Below are 23,183 nucleotides of genomic sequence, written 5' to 3' on the forward strand. Positions count from 1 at the left end.
ACCAGGAAATTAAAGAAGAATTGAAAAAATTCATGGAAACAAATGATAATGAAAACACAACCATTCAAAATCTGTGGGACACAGCAAAGTCAGTCCTGAGAGGAAAATATATAGCGGTACAAGCCTTTCTCAAGAAACAAGAGAAGTCTCAGGTACACAACCTAACCCCACACCTAAAGGAGCTGGAGAAAGAACAAGAAAGAAAGCCTAAACCCAGCAGGAGAAGAGAAATCGTAAAGATCAGAGCAGAAATCAATGAAATAGAAACCAAAAAAACAATAGAACAAATCAACAAAACTAGGAGCTGGTTCTTTGAAAGAATTAATAAGATCGATAAACCCCTGGCCAGACTTATCAAAAAGAAAAGAGAAAGGACCCAAATAAATAAAATCATGAATGAAAGAGGAGAGATCACAATGAACACCAAAGAAATACAGACAATTATAAGAACATACTATGAGGAACTCTATGCCAACAAATTTGACAATCTGGAAGAAATGGATGCATTCCTAGAGACATATAAACTACCACAACTGAACCAGGAAGAAATAGAAAGCCTGAACAGACCCATAACCAGTAAGGAGATTGAAACAGTCATCAAAAATCTCCAAACAAACAAAATTCCAGGGCCAGACGGCTTCCCGGGGGAATTCTCCCAAACATTTAAAGAAGAACTAATTCCTATTCTCCTGAAACTGTTCCAAAAAATAGAAATGGAAGGAAAACTTCTAAACTCATTTTATGAGGCCAGCATCACCTTGATCCCAAAACCAGACAAGGATCCCATCAAAAAAGAGAACTACAGACCAATATCCTTGATGAACACAGATGCAAAAATTCTCGCCAAAATACTAGCCAATAGGATTCAACAGTACATTAAAAGGATTATTCACCACGACCAAGTGGGACTTATTCCAGGGCTGCAAGATTGGTTTAACATCCGCAAATCAATCAATGTGATACAACACATTAATAAAAGAAAGAACAAGAACCATATGATACTCTCCATAGATGCTGAAAAAGCATTTGACAAAGTACAGCATCCCTTCCTGATCAAAACTCTTCAAAGTGTAGGGATAGAGGGCACATACCTCAATATTATCAAAGCCATCTATGAAAAACCCACTGCAAATATCATTCTCAATGGAGAAGAACTGAAAGCTTTTCCGCTAAGGTCAGGAACACGGCAGGGATGTCCGTTATCACCACTGTTATTCAACATAGTACCAGAAGTCCTAGCCTCAGCAATCAGACAACAAAAGGAAATTAAAGGCATCCAAATTGGCAAAGAAGAAGTCAAACTATCACTCTTTGCAGATGATATGATACTATATGTGGAAAATCCAAAAGACTCCACTCCAAAACTGCTAGAACTTGTACAGGAATTCAGTAAAGTGTCAGGATATAAAATCAATGCACAGACATCAGTTGCATTTCTCTACACCAACAACAATACAGAAGAAAGAGAAATTAAGGAGTCAATCCCATTTACAATTGCACCCAAAACTATAAGATACCTAGGAATAAACCTAACCAAAGAGACTAAGAATCTATACTCAGAAAACTATAAAGTACTCATGAAAGAAATTGAGGAAGACACAAAGAAATGGAAAAATGTTCCATGCTTTTGGATTGGAAGAAAAAATATTGTGAAAATGTCTATGCTACCTAAAGCAATCTACACATTTAATGCAATTCCTATCAAAGTACCGTCCACTTTTTTCAAGGAAATGGAACAAATAATCCTAAAATTTATATGGAACCAGAAAAGACCTCGAATAGCCAAAGCAATATTGAAAAAGAAAGCCAAAGTTGGTGGCATCACAATTCCGGACTTCAAGCTCTATTACAAAGCTGTCATCATCAAGACAGCATGGTACTGGCACAAAAACAGACACCTAGGTCAATGGAACAGAATAGAGAGCCCAGAAATAGACCCTCAACTCTATGGTCAACTCATCTTCGACAAAGCAGGAAAGAATGTCCAATGGAAAAAAGACAGCCTCTTCAATAAATGGTGTTGGGAAAATTGGACAGCCACATGCAGAAAAATGAAATTGGATCATTTCCTTACACCACACAAGAAAATAGACTCAAAATGGATGAAGGACCTCAATGTGAGAAAGGAATCCATCAAAATCCTTGAGGAGAACACTGGCAGCAACCTCTTCAACCTCAGCCGCAGCAGCATCTTCTTGGGAACATCGCCAAAGGCAAGGGAAGCAAGGGCAAAAATGAACTATTGGGACTTCATCAAGATCAAAAGGTTTTGCACAGCAAAGGAAACAGTTAACAAAACCAAAAGACAACTGACAGAATGGGAGAAGATATTTGCAAACGACCTATCAGATAAAGGGCTAGTGTCCAAAATCTATAAAGAACTTAGCAAACTCAACACCCTAAGAACAAATAATCCAATCAAGAAATGGGCTGAAGACATGAACAGACATTTCTGCAAAGAAGACATCCAGGTGGCCAACAGACACATGAAAAAGTGCTCCATATCACTTGGCATCAGGGAAATACAAATCAAAACCACAATGAGATATCACCTCACACTAGTCAGAATGGCTAAAATAAAGAAGTCTGGAAATGACACATGCTGGCAAGGATGCGGAGAAAGGGGAACCCTCCTACACTGTTGGTGGGAATGCAAGCTGGTGCACCCACTTTGGATAATAGCTTGGAGGTTCCTCAAAATGTTGAAAATAGAACTACCCTATGACCCAGCAATTGCACTACTGGGTATCTACCCTAAAGATACCAACGTAGTGATCCAAAGGGGCACGTGCACCCGAATGTTTATAGCAGCAATGTCTACAATAGCCAAACTATGGAAAGAACCTAGATGTCCATCAACAGATGAATGGATAAAGAAGAGGTGGTATATATACACAATGGAATACTATGCAGCCATCAAAAGAAATGAAATCTTGCCATTTGCGACGACGTCGATGGAACTAGAGGGTATCATGCTTAGCGAAATAAGTCAATCGGAGAAAGACAACTATCATATGATCTCCCTGATATGAGGGAGAGGAGATGCAACATGGGGGGTTGAGGGGGTAGGAGAAGAATAAATGAAACAAGATGGGATTGGGAGGGAGAGAAACCATAAGTGACTCTTAATCTCACAAAACAAACTGAGGGTTGTTGGGGGGAGCGGGGTTGGGAGAGGGGGGGTGGGGTTATAGATATTGGGGAGGGTATGTGCTATGGTGAGTGCTGTGAAGTGTGTAAACCTGGCGATTCACAGACCTGTTCCTCTGGGGATTAAAATATATGTTTATAAAAAATAAAATAATTTTGCAAAAAAAAACAAAAACAAAAAACAAAAAACAATGAGTTCATTAAATTCATTGTCAGCCCTGTTGTTAAGATATAGGCGGGAGGTATAAGCAATTGCGAATAAAAAAGTGGGGGCTTGGGACTCCTGGGTGGCTCAGTTGGTTAAGCCGCTGCCTTCGGCTCGGGTCATGATCCCAGCGTCCTGGGATCGAGTCCCACATCAGGCTCCTTGTTCTGTGGGGAGCCTGCTTCTCCCTCTGCCTCTGCCTGCCACTCTGTCTGCCTGTGCTCGTGCTCTCTCTCTCTCTCTCTGACAAATAAATAAAATCTTAAAAAAAAAAAGGGGGGGCTTAACTTACTGTTTCTGATAAAAGGAGGAGGGGGGCTTTGCATAACCTTAGGAGAGAAATACTGTTTATGGGTAAATCACACTGGAGTCATTAAAACAGTCTAACAGCCATTAAAAGGAGGGTATAGATAAGTGTACTCTTAATCCCCATTACCTGTTTCACCACCCTATATCCACCTCCCTTCTGGTAACCATCAATTTGCTTTTTGTAGTGAAGGGTCTGATTTTGGTTTGTCTCTTTTTTTCTTTGTTCATTTGTTTTTTAAATTCCACATATGAGTGAAATTGTATGGTATTTGTCTTTCTCTGACTTATTTTGCTTAGCATTATACTCTCTAGATACATCCATGTTGTTGCAAAAAACAAGATTTCACTCATTTTCATGACTAATATTCCACTGTGTGTGTGTGTGTGTGTGTGTGTATGTGTGTGTGTGTGTATCTTCATCTGTTCATTATCAGTGAACACTTGGGCTGCTTCCATAATTTGGCTATTGTAAAAATGCTACAATAACCACAGGGGTGCATGTATCTTTTCAAATTAGTATTTTTGGGGTAAATACCAAGTAGTAGAATTACTAAATCATGCTAATTCTATTTTTAACATTTTGAGGAACCTCCATACTGCTTTCCACAGCAGCTGTATCAGTTTGCATTCCCAACAATAGTACACAAAGATTTGGTTTTCTACACATGCTCAACAACACTTGTTGTTTCTTGTGTTTTTGATTTTAGCTGTTCTGACAGGTGTGAGGTGATACCTCATTGTGGTTTTGATTTGCATTTCCCTGATGATGAGTGATATTGAGAGTCTTTTCATGTGATCATTGGCCAGCTGTATAACTTTTTTGGTTAAATGTCTGTTCATGGGTTCTGCCCATTTTTCAATTGGATTATTATTATTATATTTGGTGTGTGTGTTGAGTTGTAGAAGTTCTTTGTATATTTTGGATACTAATCCTTTATTGGATATGTCATTTGAAAATATCTTCTCCTATTCAATGGATTGTCTCTTAGTTTTGTTGATTGTTTTCTTTTCTGTGTAGAGACTTTTATTTTGGTATAGTCCCAATAGGTTATTTTTGCTCTTGTTTCCCTTACCTCAGGAGACATATTGAGAAAGTTTTGCTATTGTCAGTGTCAGAAATTGTGGCCTGTGCTCTCTTCTAGGATTTTTATGGTTTCAGGTCTCACATTTAGACCTTTAATTCATTTCAAATTTATTTTTGTGTATGGTATAAGAAAGTGACCCATTTTCATTCCTTTGCATGTAGCTGTCCCATTTCCCCAACATCATTTGTTGAAGAGACTATTTCCTATTGCATATTCATTCTTCCTTTGTTGAATTGACCATATAATTGACATATAATTAATAATAATAGTTAATTGACCATATAATTGTGGGTTTATTTCTCGGTTTTGTATTTTGTTCTATTAATATATGTGTCAATTTTTGTGCTAGTATCACACTGTTTTGATTATCACAGTTTTGTAGTAGTATATATTGAAATGTGGGTTTGTGAGCCTCCAGTTTTGCTTTACATTTTTAGGATTGCCTTTTTTTTTTTTTTTTTTTTTTTGGCTATTCAGGTTCTTTAGTAGTTCCATACAAATTTTAGAATTGTTTATTCTACTTCTATGAAAAATGCTGTTGATATTTTGATAGGGATTACATTAAATCTATATATTGCTTTGGGTAATATGGACATTTTAACAATACTATTTCTTCCAGTCCATGAGAATGGAATATCTTTCCATTTGTTTGTGTTATCTTCAATTTCTTTCATAAATGTTTTGTAGTTTTCAGAGTATAGGTCTTTCATTTACTTGATTAAATTTACTCCTAGATACTTTATTATTTTTGATGCAATTATAAATGGGGTTATTTTCTTAACTTCTCTTTCTGCTATATCTTTATTAATGCATAGAAATGTAATGGATTTTTGTTTCTTGATTTTATATCCAGTGACCACACTGAATTCATTTACCAGTTCCAGTAGTTTTTGGTGGTGTCTTTAGATTTTCTGTATATAGTATCATGTCATCTGCAAACAGTGAAAGTTTTATTTTTTCTTTATCAATTTGAATGCCTTTTATTTGTTTTTGTTGTCTAATTGCTGTGGCTAGGACTTCCCAGTACAATGTTGAATAAAAGCAGTGAGAGTGGACATCCTTGTCTTGTTCCTGATTTTAGAGAAGTTCTCAGTTTTTCCCCATTAAATATAATGTTAGCTGTGGATTTTCCATATTTGGCCTTTATTATGTTGAGGCATGTTTCCTCTAAACCTACTTTTTTGAGGGTTTTTTTCATGAATGGATATTGTGCTTTGTCAGATGCTTTTTATGTATCTTTTGAAATGGTCGTATGGTTTTTATCCTTTCTCTTTTTGGTGTGATATATCACATTGGTTGATTTGTAAATATTGAATCACCCTTGCACCCCAGGAATAAGTCCCAATTGATTGTGGTAAATGCTTCTTTAAATGTATTCTTAGAAAAAAAAATAAATGTATTCTTAGATTCAGTTTGCTAATACTTTGTTAAAGATTTTTTGTGTCTATATTCATCAGAGATATTAGCCTTTAGCTCTATTTTTTTAGTGATATCTTTATCTGGTTTTGGTATCAGGGTAATGCTGGCCTCATAGAGTAAATTTGGAAGTTTTCTTTCCTCTTCTATTTTTTGGAAATGTTTGAGAATAATAAGTATTAACTTTTCTTTAAATGTTTGGTTGAGTTCATCTGTGAAACCATCTGGTCCTGGAGTTCTCTTTGTTGAGAGTTTTTGATTACTGATTTAATCCATTGCTGGTATCCAGTCTGTTCAAATTTTCTAATTCTTTCTGATTGAATTTTGGGATGTTATGTTTCTAGGAATTTATCTATTTCTTCTAGTTGTGTAACTTGTTGACATACAGTTTTTCATAATATTCTCTTACAATCCATTGTATTTCTGTGATGTTGGCTGTAATTTCTGCTCTTTCTCATTTTGAGATTTTTTTCCTCTCTCTGTTTTTTTTAATGAGTCTTGCTAAAAGTTTGTCAACTTTGTTAATCTTTTAAAAAAAGCCAGCTCTTATTTTCATTGATCTGTTTTTACTTTTTTTTTTGTTTCTATTTCATTTATTTCTGTTTTAATCTTTATTACTTCCTTCCTTCTCTTATTTTGGGGTTTTGTTTGTTCTTCTTTCTTTAGCTCCTTGAGGTGTAAGGTGAGGTTATTTGAGATTTTTCTTGCTTCTTAAGGTAGGTCTGTAATGCTGAATACAAGTTTATCTTTGTGTATGGTATAAGAAAATGCTCAAGTTTCATTCTTCTATACATAGCTGTATAGCTGTAGTTTTTGCTACATCCCCAAGATTTTGGACTGTTGTGTTTTCATTTTCATTTGTCTTCATGTATTTGATTACCTGTTTGATTTCTTTGTTGTCACACTTATTGTTTAGTAGTATATTATTTACACTCCATGAATTTGTGTTCTTTCCAGATTTTTTTTCTTGTGGTTGATTTCTAGTTTCATAGTGTTGTGGTTGGAAATGACACACTGTATTATTTTGGTCTTTTTTAATTTGTTGAAACTTGCTTTGTGTCCTAATATGTGATCTGTTCTGGAGAATGTTCCATTTGCACTTGAAAAGAATGTGTATTCTGCTGTTTTAGGATGGAATGTTCTGAATATATCTGTTAGTTCAATCTGGTCCAGTGTATCCTTCAAAGCCACTGTTACATTGCTGATTTACTGTTTGGATGATCTATCCATTGATGTAAGTTGGGTGTTGAAAACTTTTCCTATTACTGTATTACTATTGATTACTTCCTTTATGTTTGTTATTAGTTGCTTTATGTATTTGGGTGCTCTCATGTTGAGTACATAAATATTTACAATTGTTATGTCTTCTTGTTGAATTATTCCCTTGATGATTATATAGTAACCTTCTTTGTCTGTTGTTACAGTCTTTGTTTTAAAATCATTTTGTCTGATATAGGTATTGCTATTCTGGCTTTCTTTGTACTTTCATTTGCATGATAAATGCTTTCCTTTCCCTTCATTGTCAGTCTGCATGTGTCTCTAGTTCTGATATGAGTCTCTTATAGGCAGCATATAGATGGGTCTTGCTTTTTAATCCATTTCATCACCCTATGTCTTTTTTATGTTTTCTCTATCTTTATTAAGGGTTTCACTGAGGTCCTCCATTCTTTCCTCAAGTCCTGTTCTTTATGACTATTACTTTAAGTATTCTATCTGTCAGAGACCCCGAATTGCTAAGGAAATGTTGAAAAAGAAAAACAAAACTGGGGGTATCACATTGCCTGATTTCAAGCTTTACTACTAAGCTATGATCACCAAGGCAGCATGGTACTGGCACGAAAAAAGACATATAGGCCCGTGGAACAGAGTAGAGAGCCCAGATATGGACCTGAAACTCTATGGTCAAATAATCTTTGACAAAGCAGGAAAAAGTATCAGTGGAAGAAAGACAGTCTCTTCAATAAATGGTGCTGGGAAAATTGGACAGCTATGTATAGAAGAATGAAACTGGAGCATTTTCTTATACCATACACAAAGATAAACTTGAAATGGATAAAAGACCTCAACATGAGGCAGGAATCTATCAAAATCCTAGAGGAGAACATAGGCAGTAACCTCTTCGACATCAGCTGCAGCAACTTCTTTCAAGATATGTCTCCAAAGGCAAAAGAAACAAAAGTGAAAATGAACCTTTGGGACTTCATCAAGATCATAAGCTTCTGCACAGCAAAGGAAACAATCAACAAAACAAAGAGGCAACCCACGGAATGGGAGAAGATATTTGCAAATGACATTACAGACAGAGGGCTGATATCCAAGATCTATAAAGAACTCCTCAAACTCAACACACACAAAATAGATAATCACGTCAAAAAATGGGCAGAAGATATGAACAGACATTTCTCCAAAGAAGACAAACAAATGGCTAACAGACACATGAAAAAATGTTCATCATCATTAGATATCAGGGAGATTCAAATCAAAACATAAAAAAAGAAGGAAATCCTGCCATCTGTGACAGCATGGATGGACCATCAGGGCATTACACTAAGGAAATAAGTCAGAGAAAGACAAACATTTTATGATCTCATTTACACACAGAGTCTAAAAAAGTCAAACTCATAGAAACAGAGAGTAGGATGGTGGTTACCAGGGTCTGGGGTGTGGAGAAAATGGGGAGATGCTGGTCAAAGTATATAGAATTCCAGACATAAGACAAATAAGTTCTAGGTCTCTAATGGTTAACATTGTAACTATAGTTAAAAATACTATATTATATACTTAAAAGTTGCTAAGAGAGTAGAGTTTAAATGTTCTCACCACACACACACACAAGATAATTATGGATATGTTAACTAACCTTATTGTAGTAATTTTGTAATGTATTCATGTATCAAACCATGATGTTATAGACCTTAAATAATGTTATATGCCAATTTTGCCTCAACAAAGCTGGAAAAATTTGTTAGAAAAACACCTTAGGTCCTTTATTTTGCCTACAATGCTCCAAATCACCTGGTCCTGCTTAATTCTCTAGACTTGCAACTACCATCTATCACCCGCTCTCCATGCTGCAGGTCTCCTGGCCACCTTGAGGCTTTTGCAGTTTCCCTCTGCCTGCAATGCTCTTATTGCTCCTTTTCGCCCAGCTAATCTACTGACCCTCTAAGCCTCAACTTATTCTACTCGCTTATAGAAGTTCTCCAGTACTCTCTTCCCCTAATCCAAATCTCTTTCCATTACAGTTTTTAAAAAAATATTTATTTATTTATTTGAGAGATAAAAGGTGGGGGAGGGGCAGGGGGAGAGAAACTTTAAGCAGACTCCCCACTGAGCATGGATTTTTCTTGAGCAAAACCCATATTTGCAGTTGCAGACAAAGTGGTAGATTCAAGGGATATCTTAAGAATTGTGGAAGAGATTATGCTGAATGAAATAAGTTAAGCAGAGAGAGTCAATTATCATACGGTTTTGCTTATTTGTGGAGCATAAGGAAAAACACAGAGGACGTGGGGAAATGGAGAGGAGAAGGGAGTTGGGGGAAATTGGAGGGGGAGGTGAACCATGAGAGACTGTGGACTCTGAAAAACAATCAGAGGGTTTTGGAGGGGCGGGGTTGTGGGAGGTTGGGTGAGTCTGGTGGTGGGTATTATGGAGGGCACATATTGCCTGGAGCCCTGGGTGTGGTGCATAAACAATGAATTCTGGAACACTGAAAAGAAATTAAAAAAAAAATTAAAATAAAAGAATGTGTAACTTCAATTATTTAATTGATAAACTGTATCAAATGACATTGAAACACATTGCTAGTCATACCCTGAAATGTCAGAATTGGGTACTAGTTAACAGAAATTCCCGTGTCAACATATTTTTGATCATTTAATATAGTCCAAGTTTCCCATGTATGGGTTATACATCAAAACACATTGTTCAAAAAAGTATCAAGCTTAAGATCTACTCTTCATCTATTATTTATGTAATGTAAAACTTAAATCATTGTTAAAAATATTACTGGATCTGAAAAAATTAACTGGATATCCAGTTGAAAATGCCATGCACATTTAAAATGTCTTAAAGTATTTAACATATGAAAATCCATCTGTGTCACTATTTATGTAAAAAAGCTTTTCCTAGTTCCTTGGCAATGTTGAGCTTTAGTTTCTATGTCAGAGCTTAATAATCACAAAATTTGGTGCATATATTCAATAAATTATTTATGAAGAATACAGAGTGCTCCTTGATCAACTAATTATTTTTGAAAACCTCCTTTAGAAATTTCAGATTTCTGAAAGGCCATTTAAGAAATAATAAAGTTAGAACAGAGGGGAAGAGAGTGTAGTTGTAGGATATAAGCCAAGGTAAAAGATAATTTTGTAGTTAACCAGTTGCCAAATTGATCAGTTAACCAGTAACCAAATTGAGAGTCAGCAATTAATCAATAACCAAACTGAGAGTAAGCAGAGGTGACTGTACTCAGAAATGATAGACAATATTTATTTACTATTATTACCTGTATGTATTAGTTTCTTGGGGTTACTATAACAGAGCACCAGAAACCCAAATCTCTTAAAACTACAGAAATTGATTCTTTCACAGTTTTGGAGGCCAGAAGTACTAAATCAGGGTGTTGACAGAGTTGGTTCCTTCCTAAAGACTGTAGGGGAGGATCCTTCCTTTCCTCTTCCTGCTTCTGATTCATTCAGGTGTTCCTTGGCTCGTGTCAATGAAATTCAGATCTCTTCCTCTGTATATGGTTTCTCCCTTGTTTCTCTGTCTGCCTGTGTCATCTTTTTATTTTTTTTATATTTTTAAAAATTTTTTTTTAAGATTTTATTTATATAACAGACAGAAATCACAAGTAGACACAGAGGCAGACAGAGAGAGGAGGAAGCAGGCTCCCCACTGAGCAGAGAGCCCAATGTGGGGCTCGATCCCAGGACCCTGGGATCATGACCTGAGCCGAAGGCAGAGGCTTTAACCCACTGAGCCACCCAGGCGCCCCCTGTGTCATCTTTTAAAAAAGATTTTATTTATTTAGTTGACAGAGGGAGAGAGCGAGCTAGCAAGTGCACAAGCGCATAAGCAGTGGGAGCAGCAGAGGGAGAGGGAGAAACAAGCTTCTCTGCTGAGCAGGGAGCCCCACGTGGACCCCAAGATCATGACATGAGCCAAAGCAGATGTATAACTGACTTAGCCATCCAGGTGCCCCTCTATGTCATCTTTTCTTGTAGAATGCTTGCCATTGAATTTAGAGTCTACCTTGCTAATCTAAAAAGATCTCATCTTGAGATCCTTAATTATAGGTGGAAAGACCACTTTAAAAAACAAATAAGTTTACATTCACATATGCTGAGGCTTCAGACTTGGAAATTCCTTTTTGGGGCCACAACTTAACCCACTTCAATTAATTAAGAGCATTGTGTAAATGTTAATATTCTGGTTTTGATGGTTGTACTATGATTATCTAAGATGCTCATAAGATGGATGTATTATTTTTACAACTTTTCAGTAAGTCTAAAATTATTTAAAAATGAAAGAGCTTCCCTATGACCCTGCCATTGCACTACTGGGTACTTATCCCAAAGATACAGATGTAGTGAAAAGAAGGGCCATCTGTACCCCAATGTTTATAGCAGTAATGGCCACAGTCCCCAAACTGTGGAAAGAACCAAGATGCCCTTCAATAGACAAATGGATAAGGAAGATGTGGTCCATATACACTATGGAGTATTATGCCTCCATCAGAAAGGATGAATACCCAACTTTTGTAGCAACATGAACAGGACTGGAAGAGATTATGCTGAGTGAACTAAGTCAAGCAGAGAAAGTCAATTATCACATGGTTTCACTTATTTGTGGAGCATAACAAATAGCATGGAGGACAAGGGGAGATGGAGAGGAGAAGGGAGTTGAGGGAAATTGGAAGGGGAGGTGAACCATGAGAGACTATGGACTCTGAGAAACAATCTGAGGGTTTTGAAGGGGTGGGGGGTGGGAGGTTGGGGGATCCAGGTGGTAGGTATTGGAGAGGGCACGGATTGCATGGAGCACTGGGTGTGGTGCAAAAACAATGAATACTGTTACGCTGAAAATAAATTAAAAAAAAAAAGAAAAGTAAAAAAGAGGAAGAAAGAGAAAGAAAGCCAGTTCTTTGAACTTCATTTCAGACTTGCTGAATCCAAATCTCTAAGGGAGGGGATGGGCAAATTTAGTATTTTTCAGTACTTCAAATCTCTCTATGTAGAATCAGAAATTATATATATCTATATGTAGATAAATTATATAGATATATATTCTTTTTTAGAGAAAAGAAATATGGCATAAAAGAAGTTTCTTTCTTTCTTTCATTTTTTTTGTCCAACATTGGTTATAGGAGAATTATAGGTCACAATTAAGTATACGGCTTTTACAGATAAGAGTGAATGATGCCCCACCAATTTGTGTGGGCCCTGGATTTCAAGAGGTTGGTTAAGACTAAAATGTCAGTGCTGTAACGTAGTTGAGTTTGACTCCTTTATTATTTTGGCAGTGCTGGAATTTACTTCATAATCTCTTATGCAGTGAATTAAGTTTACTTTTTTTATGTCCTGACTAAAGACTGATAGCTTTTGAGGTGAAGTTTCAACCATTACAGAGAGAAGGTTAATTCTACTTTAGTCCACTTCCCAAATGATAAGTTTTTCCTGCTTAAATGCTTTGCATTGCCACCTACCTGGTACTTAAGAGTTTTTTCAATAAATGATACACTGTACTTGCAATGACTGTCCTGCAAAGTTACTATTGGAAAATGAAAGAATTTAAAATTCAACCAGCTGTTTTATGCATCTGACACCAACATAGTAGGTTAACTGAATTTTTCATTTGAATAACTGAATTTCTTTAGGTTGTTTTTTGTTTGTTTGTGACAATTGGCTGGTAGTTCTGATATAAACAAGTTAAGATTTAGCCTACTGCAAAGGTGTGTACCTAAGTCCATTGCCTCTTTACAGTTGCTTTAGGAAAACCTTGTCCAGAAGAACATGTAGCACATGTTCATGGTCACTTAGTGAAGCCTTCCCGAATCTGGGAGGAGCCTCTGTATCTGTATGGACTGATGAGGGAAAATTAACCAGAGAAAGTACATAAATATTAATATGCTTCCAGTACCACATCAAGGCATAAAGTGAAAGGAAAGAATAAAAGAATTTTGCCTATGTAGGAATGTGCAGATGCATTTTCTTCTTGGAGCATGAATTCAGTTCACAGCTCATCTTGTAAGTGAGGAGAATATGTGAAGTTAGAAGAGTAAAGATGAAAGGAGGTTGGTATAAAGGAGACAGAGTAGAGAATTGAGGGTGAAAGAAAGCAGGGAGGAGATGAGCCTTTTGAGGTGGCCTGAGTAGTGTTGCTGTGAAATAAACTCAAGACCTTCAGCTTAAATCAGTATATACCTTCAGTATATACCTTAGTATATATCAGTATATACCTTAAATCAGTATATACCTTCAGTATAAATCTTTGAACCTTGTTTTTAAATTTCAGCCATAGGCTCATTACTTACCTATACATTTGATCTATTTCATCACTCCTAATATCACAGCTTGATGTGTTAGTTGTTTTGAATTGCCAGATAACAAAGTTCAATCCTGTGCTTGAAGAAAATCAGTAGAGTGTATGTAATTCTTCTTCTGGAACTTAAATTCCAATCATGAATTATGCAATCCAGCACAGATTACAGATAAGAGTATTTTACTCATGCATAATACCCTGATGTTGAACACTTCTTCCCTCAGTGTTTACAAGCCCAGAGTTGATGGCTGTCAAAGTCTTTTTCTACAACACATAGCCTAGAATACTATTGGCAGGATTTATGGGGTTATGGGATATCTGTTGAAAACTCAATTTTTTAGTGCCCATTATAAAGTGATGAAGTGTACTAATGACTGAAATTAAATTATGTTAACATGTTAACATTTTGGCTATGAATGTTGGCATCTATAAAAATGATAACTTTCATATTTTGAAGCACCTCACATTAAATGTAATTTTTCAATTTGCCCATTCCTATAACACCTCTTCTCTCTTCTCTACCTGTGTCAGTAACTTGGACATAGTAGGTGCTTAACAAATAAATGCTTACTTAAAAAAAACTAATAACGGAGAAAACTTTTTTTTAAAGATTTTATTTATTTATTTGACAGACAGAGATCAAAAGTAGGCAGAGAAGCAGGCAGAGAGAGAGGAGGAAGCAGGCTCCCCACTGAGCAGAGAGCCCAATGCAGGGCTCGATTCCAGGACCCTGGGATCATGACCTGAGCTGAAAGCAGAGGCCTTAACCCACTGAGCCACCCAGGCGCCCCAACGGAGAAAACTTTTAAAAACTTTTACCTAATACAGATACACAAGGCATGTTTTTAGGGGAAAAGCAAACAGTTTTCTTTTAGGTATTCATTGAAATATAAATTTATTACATTACATATATTCCTGGGAAATCCATGACAGGTGGGACATGGGCCTTAAGCTTATAGTCAGGTTAGGGATAGACATAATTGCAGGGCTATCACCAACTATGATCTCATTTATGGGCTATAGTTTGTGCAGTAAAGGCACTTTCCCCACTCCTTAGGATAAATGTGGATTTCCCCCATCACTGAGTGTTCAGGACCTCCTTCCCCTGTGGTTTTATGGATTTCCTGAAGTGTGGGGAGGTTTGATAGGATAAGAACCAAGTAATATCTGCTGCTCTGGGGTGTATTGGCAGTTGAGAATGAGTACACTCAGAGGAGAGGTGAGGGAAGGAGGGTAGGGAAAAGGGGCATCCTCTTTGGTACAGAAGAAGGATCAGATGGCATAGACCGTGGATGTAGAGGATGGGAGGCTCTCCATGAAGATGAAAGCTGAATTGTCCATGGGCAAGGACTCACTTTAAACATGGCTTCCCTTGGTTCTCAGGCCTCAGGAACTCTATTATTTTCCATCTCCTTCCCTGCACTCGCTTCCCTTTTTCCTTAGTCCTCTTGAGTCCCATGTTTCCCTCTGTATTCTGCATAAAGTTTCCTCCATTCTCTTCTCTCATAATAGAACTTACTGGAAGGAAATTTCCCAATGTTTCTGGAGGCCAGGAATAAAATCTTCTAATGCCCCCGGATAGTGAAGGGATATATTTCCTTTTTTCTACTATTGCAGCAAAAGAGGGGAAGAAAATAACATTACATTTACATATTAAAACATGTTAGCATGTTAATATTTACACCCACATCAGTAGCCTCATGAGCTTCAATAGAGGAATATAGAAAGTCTAGAAGTACAAAGAGGAGGGAAAGGGAGGTGAGTGCAGTTTTCTCTGAGGAAATGTTGTTGGAACTGGGCCTTGGAAGATGTGTGGGATATCTGAGGGAGAATTTCAGGTGGGAAAAAGGAGTGCATGGAGCCACAGAGGAAAAAAATTGGGGGCAGATTGGGGTATATTTGGTAGGGGAATGGTGGACACTAAGGCAGGGAAGTGAGGAGGGAACCAGATTATGATCAGCTGTGTAAGATATGCTAAAGAGTTAGGTCTTGACCTTCCCCGCAATGGGAAACTATTACCTGAAACTCACAAAGGCACCTCTTCTTACCCTCCCTCTAAATCAGTCTAGATGTTAATAGCATTCCTCAGCCTCACAATAAATATGGGGTCGTCCTGCCAACTTGATCTCACCCTGAGAAGCTAGTGAGCAGCTGTCATCCAGTAAATGAACCACATGTTTAGCAGGAAAGTCTCTGCCTCCTCTCATTCTTCCCATCTTATCTAGTTAATCAATACTTCTATATCAACAGAGAGCTGAAAAAAAGAAAGGAAGATAAATTATAGTTGTTGGGGAAGACAGAGTCTTCAGATTCATGGAGGCCTTCTAGGGAAAAGGAAGGTCTAATCGGCATTTCTTATCTTTCTGGCTTAGACTCAGGTGATGAATGAAAATAGATTGATGGACAACAAGTGACGAAGCCTAATGCTCCCAGAATGATGAACCCCTTCTATGTTTGTTCACTCACTTTCCTAGAAAATGAGGAGTTGCCTTCACTTTTTCCTTTGTTTTCTTCTTGTTGTCTGTCAAATAATAAATCATAAAAGTGAAGTAAGTAGTTATCACTGTTCATGGTGATCAAAAGAGTAAGTTTAAATCCAAAAGGAATGTTAAGATTTAAGTAATCCATTTAGAAGTAAAGCCAAAAAGATTAAAATTTACCAGGAAAGACATATAAACCTTCAAGTTTTCCTCTTTTTTTTGGATATCACCTGGGGGCCTATTAATCCTTTCAGGTCTCCACTTTACACAATTTTTGTCTTGAAACTGTCCTGGAGCCTTGCAGTGCTGACCTGGTATATTTACTGTGGTGAAACTTCTGTAAATCTCTTCTGATGGTAGGTACAGCCAGCGATAGCCTGGGTGAATTATGTATGTTGAGAGTGAAAATTAACTGCTCACTTGAAGGGCACAAATGTTGGAAGTTACCTGAGGGTATTTTGAAAATGGCAAGTGTCTGTAACTGATTTCAAAAAGGACATCTCATCTATTTAAAAGCAGTAGGCATTACATTAAAGTTGCAAATCATATGCTTGGAGGGCATTTAGAATTTGGCTTGAAATTTCATTTACCTGGACATTTGAATCAGGGTGAGGTGAGAGATGCCTCTGGACTCTGTTTTTAAGGGCAGAAATCCATCCACTCCCATTGTATTAACTTCTAAACTTCTCCCCAGCCTACCCTCACCTGCTGATATTTTTTTCTCAGTGATTAGAAGGCTGATGCTATCACCCTTAGGATGCAGAAAAGTAATTGGCTAATGGCTATCAGGGATGGTGGTGGATATGAAGTCTAGGGGTAAAGAAAGAGTTATTGCTGTTTCTTTTTTTCTTTTACTTCCCTTCCTTTCTTTTCCTTCTTTTTTTTTCTGCCCTCCTCCACTTCGGAATAACATTCATCAAACTGAGTAAATGGAGGCCTGATTTTTAATTCTTGTAAATTAATGATGGTTTTGGGCTTGGGAAGCCAAGGTTCATAGACTGCGTGGATTTCTTCCTGAACAGGATAGGAAGGTACTGCTACCTAGAGTCCTAGCATCTTAAAATCTGGCATGCCTGGACTCATACTTGAGATTTGGATTCAGTAATTTTGAGTGGGGGAGCCCAGAAACCGGATTTTTAAATATTCCAGGCGATTTTTTAAAAAGAAATGTTATTTATTTAAGAGAATTTTAAGTAGAGAGAATTTATCGACAAAAATGGGTAGAATTGAGGAATGACCCTCTATGCACCCATCATCTGATTCCTCCAATTATCAATATTTTTCATTTCATCCAGGTCTCTGTAAAAGTTTTTCTCCTATATATAATTTTTAAAGATTTTATTTATTTATTAGAGAGAGAGAGAGAGAGAGAGATCACAAGTAGGCAGAGAGGCAGGCAGAGAGAGAGGGGGAAGCAGGCTCCCTACTGAGCAGAGAGCCTGATGCGGAGCTTGATCCCAAGACCCCGAGATCATGACCTGAGCCGAAGGCAGAGGCTTAACCCTCTGAGCCACCCAGGTGCCCCTCTCCAATATATTTAAAGTAAATTCAGCCATCAGGTTATTTCATGAGTAAATATTTAAGTATGCATCTCCAATATCTTTTTAAAAAATATTTATTTATTTATTTATTTATTTATTTATTTATTTATTTATTTTCAGTGTGACAGAATTCATTGTTTATGCACCACACCCAGTGCTCCATGCAATACATGCCCTCCATTAATACCCACCACCTGGATCCCCCAACCTCCCACCCTCCACCCCTTCAAAACCCTCAGATTGTTTTTCATAGTCCATAGTCTCTCATGGTTCATCTCCCCTTCCAATTTCCCTCAACTCCCTTCTCCTCTCCATCTCCCTATGCCCTCCACATTATTTGTCATGCTCCACAAATAAGTGAAACCATATGATAATTGACTCTCTCTGCTCGACTTATTTCACTCAGCATAATCTCTTCCAGTCCTGTCCATGTTGCTACAAAAGTTGGGTATTCATGCTTTCTGATGGAGGTATAATACTCCATAGTGTATATGGACCACATCTTCCTTATCCATTTGTCTGTTGAAGGGCATCTTGGTTCTTTCCACAGTTTGGCGACCATGGCCATTGCTGCTCTAAACATCCAATAACTTTTTTGTTTTTGCATACCACTATGGCATGTCACACCCAACAAAATTAATAATTCTATTTATCAATTAATATTCAATTCATTTTCAAATTTCCCTGATTATATAAAAAATGCCTTTCTATGATTTGTTTGTTTAAATCTATCCAGACAAAGGTCACACACTGCAGTTGGATGCTCTTTGTCATAAATCTCTTTATTTTGTACTGGTTCCCATTTTCTTTAATATAGTGATTTGTAGAAAGACCAGATTTTCTCTAACTTTCTTTCTTCTTTCCTCTCTTCCTTGCTCTTTTCCCCTCTTCTTCTTCCCTCCCTTCCTTCCTTCCTCCCTCCCTTACTCCCTTCCTTCCTTCCTTCCCAAAGAGAAAGCATGGGAGGGGAAGGGGTCAGATGGAGAAGCGAACTTTCCTCTGAGTAGGGAGCCTGATGTGCCTCATTGTGGGACTCTGATCCTGGGACTCCAGGATCATGACCTGAGCTGAAGACAGATGCTTAACCACCTGAGCCACCCAGGCGCCCTCTAACTTTAATGTACATATGAATCACATCATATGAATCAGCTTTAGAGTATTTTCATGACCTCAAACAGAAACTCTGTACACTTTAGTTTAATTATCCCCTTATCTGCCTATCTTTTCCCCAGAGCAAGTAACCACTAAGCTACTTTCTGTCTTTCTAGATTTTCTTTGTGTTAGATATTTCATATGACTGAAATTATATAATATATGGTCTTTTGTGTTGGCTTCTTTCACTTAGTATACAATTTTCAGGGTTTATCTGTGTTATAGCATGTTATCAATACTTCATTCATTTTTATGGCTGCCTAGTGTTCCAGATAGTATACATTTGGACACTGCATTTGTTTTTCTATTTATCATCAGTTGATGGATATTTCGGTTGTTTTAATCTTCTGGCTATTATGAGTAACATTCCTAAAAACATTCCTTGTGCAACTTTATGTGTAATATATGTTTCCATTTATCTTAGATATATACCTAAGAATAGAGTTGCTGGTAACTCATATGGTAACTCTATGTTTAATCATTTGAGGAATTGCCATACTATTTTCTAGAATGGCTGCACTGTTTTTTCATTCCCACCAGCAGTATATGAGGATTCTGATTTCTGTACATCCTTGCCAAAACTTAATTTCCAGTAAATTATTTTTTATTATAGCCTTCTAAGTGGATGTGTAATGGTCTCTCATTGTGGTTTTCTCTCTCTCTCTTTTTTTCTTTTTTTAAAAACACTGTTTGGGGCGCCTGGGTGGCTCAGTGGGTTAAAGCCTCTGCCTTCGGCTTGGGTCATGATCTCGGGGTCCTGGGATCATGCCCTTCATCAGGCTCTCTGCTCAGTGGGGAGCCTGCTTCTTCCTCTCTGTCTCTCTCTCTCTGCCTGCCTCTATGTCTACTTGGGTCCTCTGTCTGTCAAATAAATAAAATCTTAAAAAAAAATAAAAACACTGTTATTTATTATTGAAGTATCATTGATGTACAGTGTTACATTAGTTTCATGTGTACAACATATTGATTTGACAGTTCTATATATTACTCCTTGCTCACCGTAAGTATAGTCATCATCTGTTCTGATGTAACATTATTATGATATTATTGACTATATTCCCTATGCTGCTTTTCATCTCTCTGATTTACTAATTTTAAGACTGGAAGTTCATACTTAATCTCTTTTATCTATTTCACCCATCTTCCCACCCACTTCTTCCCTGGCAACCATTGGTTTGTTCTCTGTATTTACGAGTATGTTTTTTTGTTTGTTTGTTTATTATTATTTTTTAATTCCACATACAAATTAAATCATATGGTATTTGTCTTTCTCTGACTTATTTCACATAGCATAATACTCACTAGGTCCATTCATGTTATCACAAATGCAAGATCTCTTTTATGACTGGCTAAGTAATATTATAATGCACATACATACCACATCTTCTTTCTCCATTCATTTATCAACGAATACTTGGTCTGCTTCCATATCATAACTATTGTAAATAATGCTGCAGTAAACATAGAGGTGCATACTTTTAGAATTAGTGTTCTCTTTTTCACTGGGTAAATAAACAGTAGTAGAATTGTTGGATCATATTGTTGTTCTGTTTTTAACTTTTTTGAGGAATCTCCATACTGTTTCCCACAGTGCCTGCACTAGTTTGCATTCCCACTAAGAGTGCACAAGCATTCCCTTTTCTTTCCATCTTTGTTAACACGTGGTTCTTGTGTTTCTTATTTTAGTCTTCTGACAGGTGTGAGGCGCTATCTCATTGTGGTTTTGATTTGCATTTCCCTGATGATTAGTGATGTTGTACATCTTTTTTTTTTCATTTTCATGCAGTGTATCTTTTTTTTAATTTATTTTAATTTTATTTTTTATAAACATATAATATATTTTTATCCCCAGGGGTACAGGTCTGCGAATCGCCAGGTTTACACACTTCACAGCACTCACCATAGCACATACCCTCCCCAATATCCATAACCCCACCCCCCCTCTCCCAACCCCCCTCCTCCCATCAACCCTCAGTTTGTTTTGTGAGATTAAGAGTCACTTATGGTTTCTCTCCCTCCCAATCCCATCTTGTTTCATTTATTCTTCTCCTACCCCCTCAACCCCCCATGTTGCATCTCCTCTCCCTCATATCAGGGAGATCATATGATAGTTGTCTTTCTCCGATTGACTTATTTCGCTAAGCATGATACCCTCTAGTTCCATCCATGTCATCGCAAATGGCAAGATTTCATTTCTTTTGATGGCTGCATAGTATTCCATTGTGTATATATACCACCTCTTCTTTATCCATTCGTCTGTTGATGGACATCTAGGTTCTTTCCATAGTTTGGCTATTGTAGACATTGCTGCTATAAACATTCGGGTGCACGTGCCCCTTCGGATCACTACGTTGGTATCTTTAGGGTAGATACCCAGTAGTGCAATTGCTGGGTCATAGGGTAGTTCTATTTTCAACATTTTGAGGAACCTCCATGCTGTTTTCCAGAGTGGTTGCACCAGCTTGCATTCCCACCAACAGTGTAGGAGGGTTCCCCTTTCTCCGCATCCTCGCCAGCATCTGTCATTTCCTGACTTGTTCATTTTAGCCATTCTGACTGGTGTGAGGTGATATCTCATTGTGGTTTTGATTTGTATTTCCCTGATGCTGAGTGATGTGGAGCACTTTTTCATGTGTCTGTTGGCCATCTGGATGTCTTCTTTGCAGAAATGTCTGTTCATGTCTTCTGCCCATTTCTTGATTGGATTATTTGTTCTTTGGGTGTTGAGTTTGCTAAGTTCTTTATAGATTTTGGACACTAGCCCTTTATCTGATAGGTCATTTGCAAATATCTTCTCCCATTCTGTCAGTTGTCTTTTGGTTTTGTTGACTGTTTCCTTTGCTGTGCAAAAGCTTTTGATCTTGATAAAATCCCAAAAGTTCATTTTTGCCCTTGCTTCCCTTGCCTTTGGGGATGTTCCTAGGAAGATGTTGCTGCGGCTGGGGTCGAAGAGGTTGCTGCCTGTGTTCTCCTCAAGGATTTTGATGGATTCCTTTCTCACATTGAGATCCTTCATCCATTTTGAGTCTATTTTCATGTGTGGTGTAAGGAAATGATCCAATTTCATTTTTCTGCATGTGGCTGTCCAATTTTCCCAACACCATTTATTGAAGAGGCTGTCTTTTTTCCATTGGACATTCTTTCCTGCTTTGTCGAAGATGAGTTGACCATAGAGTTGAGGGTCTATTTCTGGGCTCTCTATTCTGTTCCATTGATCTAGGTGTCTGTTTTTGTGCCAGTACCATGCTGTCTTGATGATGACAGCTTTGTAATAGAGCTTGAAGTCCGGAATTGTGATGCCACCAACTTTGGCTTTCTTTTTCAATATTGCTTTGGCTATTCGAGGTCTTTTCTGGTTCCATATAAATTTTAGGATTATTTGTTCCATTTCTTTGAAAAAAATGGATGTTACTTTGATAGGAATTGCATTAAATGTGTAGATTGCTTTAGGTAGCATAGACATTTTCACAATATTTATTCTTCCAATCCAGGAGCATGGAACATTTTTCCATTTCTTTGTGTCTTCCTCAATTTCTTTCATGAGTACTTTATAGTTTTCTGAGTATAGATTCTTAGTCTCTTTGGTTAGGTTTATTCCTAGGTATCTTATAGTTTTGGGTGCAATTGTAAATGGGATTGACTCCTTAATTTCTCTTTCTTCTGTATTGTTGTTGGTGTAGAGAAATGCAACTGATGTCTGTGCATTGATTTTATATCCTGACACTTTACTGAATTCCTGTACAAGTTCTAGCAGTTTTGGAGTGGAGTCTTTTGGGTTTTCCACATATAGTATCATATCATCTGCAAAGAGTGATAGTTTGACTTCTTCTTTGTCAATTTGGATGCCTTTAATTTCCTTTTGTTGTCTGATTGCTGATGCTAGGACTTCTAGTACTATGTTGAATAGCAGTGGTGATAACGGACATCCCTGCCGTGTTCCTGACCTTAGCGGAAAAGCTTTCAGTTTTTCTCCATTGAGAATGATATTTGCGGTGGGTTTTTCATAGATGGCTTTGATAATATTGAGGTATGTGCCGTCTATCCCTACACTTTGCAGAGTTTTGATCAGGAAAGGATGCTGTACTTTTTCAAATTGTTGTACATCTTTTCATGTATCTGTTGTCCATCTGTATGTCTTCTTTAGAAAATTGTCTGCTCATGTCTTCTGCCCATTTTTTTAAAAGATTTTATTTCTTTATTTGAGAGAGAGACAGTGAGAGAGAGCATGAGCTAGGAGAAGGTCAGAGAGAGAAGCAGACTCCCCGTGGAGCTGGGAGCCCGATGCGGGACTCGATCC

Source organism: Lutra lutra, chromosome 1 (genome assembly GCF_902655055.1).
Source record: "Lutra lutra chromosome 1, mLutLut1.2, whole genome shotgun sequence".
Classification (NCBI taxonomy): Eukaryota; Metazoa; Chordata; class Mammalia; order Carnivora; family Mustelidae; genus Lutra; species Lutra lutra.